Source organism: Tamandua tetradactyla (assembly GCF_023851605.1).
Source record: "Tamandua tetradactyla isolate mTamTet1 chromosome 22 unlocalized genomic scaffold, mTamTet1.pri SUPER_22_unloc_3, whole genome shotgun sequence".
Classification (NCBI taxonomy): Eukaryota; Metazoa; Chordata; class Mammalia; order Pilosa; family Myrmecophagidae; genus Tamandua; species Tamandua tetradactyla.
The window spans coordinates 551320-554825 of NW_027518253.1; the positions used below are offsets into that span (position 1 = coordinate 551320).

The window sequence follows — 3506 nt, forward strand, 5'->3', positions numbered from 1 at the left end:
TAAAAAGCATCCTTTTTCTACTTCAGATGTTAAGAATCTAAACTGATATTCTTTGGAAGTTCTGATTGTGATTTACTTTTGTGGCTGAAGAAAGAAGGCATTTTATTTAGAATGGCTCTCACAAGTGGGGAGAAGTATGTGGGTGGTAGTCTGGAGCAAAGAATTCTTATTATAAGACATCAATCCTAAAGATGACAAGCAAGTCTGATCAGCAGTTGTGGTCACTTTCTTATTAATCATAAAAGAGAAGCCCTTGAAGGGTAACTGCAATAGAATCATGATTGCCAATGTGATATTTATATTTTTGTGTACATGTTTCAATAACCACACATTTTTTGTAGATATATAGAAAATTTAAGGGAACTTTAAAAATTGGTAATCATGGTAACTATAAGGCAGACAGAATGGAAAAGCAGGGTTGTGGAATGAAAAAGAAAATCTTTGAATTTTTACTTTCTATTCTTCTATAGCTTCAGAATATTTTACTATAAGAATTATAAATTTTATAATATAAAACTAGAAAGAGTAATCATCCCCGAAACCTACATACACACCCACACATATACACACATGTACTCATATCTCACTTGTAAAACTATAAATCATCTGTCCCTGTGTCTTTTGTGACTTGTTATAGTTATAGCTGCTTATTATGGATTTATTTTTTTATTTCCTTTTTTCTTTTTTTTATGATGGACTTAAATTTGACTTTGCTATAAATGATGTTAAATTTAGATCCAGTTCTCAAATATAGATCTTTTAATCTGATTTATAAAGTGAGGTGCAATGTGATTTAATTTTGAAAGTGCATTTCCCATGGTCATTTTCCAGAAACAAGTTTCACATCCTTGTTCTTCAGACTATAAATGATGGGGTTCAACATAGGGCTTACAAAGGTATAGAAAACAGCAATGATTTTGGATTGCTCCACTGACTTGTCTGTGGGAGGTCTAACATACATGCATATCAGGGTCCCATAAAACACAGTCACTGCCACCAGGTAAGACCCACAGGTAGAAAAAGCTTTGCACCTGCCTTCAGCACAATGCATCCTCAAGATGGCTATGAAGATGAAAATGTAGGAGATGAGGATGATGAGAAGGTTAGTTGGAGAGGTTAAATCCTGCTACCACAAACATGAAGGTTTCCTTAATGAAAGTGTCAGGACAGGAGAGTCGGATGAGAGGTGGGTCAGCACAATAGAAGTGGTTGATGATGTTAGGACCCCAGAAGGTCAAGTGGTATGCCCACATGCTTTCCATCAGGCCACTAAGAAACCATAGACATGTGGACCACCAATCAGCCAAATACACACTCTTTGGACATCTTGCTGCAGCAAGGCAAAGGGTTACATATTGCCATGTATCTATTATAGGCCATCACAGCTAACATATGATATTCAGTAATCACTGTGGCATTGAAAAAATAACACTGGACTAAGCACGTAGCATAGGAAATGGTTTCCTTCCCTGATGAGAAGTTCACCAACATTTTGGGAGTCACATTAGTGGAATAGCACAAGTCCAGGCAGGACAAACTGGCAAGAAAGAAGTACATGGGTGTGTGGAGATATAAATCTATTCTGATCAAAACCAGTAGCCCAAGGTTAACCCCAACAATGATCAAGTAGATCACCAGAAACAGCACAAGAAGGATGGACTGAAGCTTTGGACAGTCCCTCAATCTCAAGAGAATAAATTCAGTCACGAAGGTGGAATTTTCTGACCATTTTCTTGGGTACCAGCATTGATCACTTAGATGAGTGAAAATAAATTAAGAAGGTGAATGAGAAGTCAAACATATGCATCTTTTCTCTCTCTTTCTCACCTTTCTCTGTCTATTCCTCACTCACTCACCCTCACTCACAGCTATTACTAGAGATAGACTAAGAATGTAGAAGCTGGTAGCCCCCAGAAGGCCTTGGCCCCAAATAGCTGGTCATATAATGTGCAGATGAGTCCTAGAAAAAATAGCTACTGTGACTCAAACTTGTTTAGAATAGGGGAATTATTGCTGAAGTTTATCTAAAAATTAATTGAATCATCATCTGTAATTTATAGTCCACTATAACCATCATTTCTTCATTTAGGTTGTGTTCTAGTTTGCTAGCTGCCAGAGTGCAATACACAAGAAACAGAATGGCTTTTAAAAAGGGAAATTTAATAAGTTGCTAGTTTACAATTCTAAGGCCAAGAAAATGTCCCAATTAAAACAAGTCTATAGAAATGTCCAATCTAAGGCATGCAGGGAAAGATACCTTGGTTCAAGAAGGCTGATGAAGTTCAGGGATTCTTTCTCAAGTCAGAAGGCACATTCTGAATACAGTTACAGTATCTCTCTCATCTGGAAAGGCACATAGCAAACATGGCATCATCTACTAGCTTTCTATCCTGGCTTCCTGTTTCATGAAGCTCCCTGGGAGGCATTTTCCTTCTTCATCTCCAAAGGTGCTGGCTGGTGGACTCTGCTTCTCATGACTGTGTCATTCTGCTCTGCTTTCTCTGAATCTCCTCATTTTCCAAAATGTTTCCTCTTTTATAGGACTCCAGAAACTTATCAAGACCCACCCAAATGGTGGAGATATGTCATCACCTAATCCATCTTAACAATCACTCTTGATTAAATCATACCTCCAGGGAGATGATCTGATTACAGTTTCAAACATACAGTATTGAACAGGGATTATTCTACCTTTATGAAATGGGATTTAGATTAAAACATGGCTTTTCTAGGGGACATACATCCTTTCAAACCAACAGAAATTGGGACTAGTCTTGAACAAAATGGTGATGTATTTTGAAAACACTTTTGTGCTCACTCACAGAATGTGAAATATTTAAAGGAGTAATCTTTAGAAGTTCCATTTTTGCGAAATGCATTCCCCTTTTTCTGCATTGGACAGCACAGAATTACAGAGGTTTGAAAGAAACTCCCTACAACTGGATTTACTTCTATATCTATATGATACAGTAGATTTTATGATTTCTACATAATAAAAATATAAGATCCCCAAGTTTGGAAAGAACAGAGTCTTTATGAATTATTGTTGGTTGTGAGCAGAACATGGATGAGTAAAACAGAAGTGACATGGAGAGGGAAAAAGAGCATTCTTGAAATTGTGATCATAGTATTTGTTTTATTATTCATCCACGTTCTCCATTTATCCCAGAAAGAATTTAAGGAATTTACAGTGGATAACAAAATTTGGCAAATTTCTGTTACTGGGTAAACAAAAATATGACTCTAAACCATCTAGCAACATAGGAAAATATTTCAATATTCTACATTGTATTATTACAATGTCTAGGACTTATTAGAAAAAAATAACTGATCAAGAAAAGTGGAAAAATCCTTAACATAAGATCAGAAAATTCTAATTGTGATGTAAGGATTATGCTTTCAGATATTATCAGGTAAGATAATACTGATTAATGAAATGATAAAATGAGAAAACACTGTGCCAAGATTTGGAGGAATATCCTTTTCATATACGGATTCCTGGTCAT

General features: G+C 36.1%; 1 pseudogene; it reads right to left on the reverse strand.

The window, feature by feature from the left end:
* Positions 1-820: 820 nt before the first annotated feature.
* On the reverse strand, positions 821-3506 carry LOC143672964 (olfactory receptor 5M5-like; annotated as a pseudogene).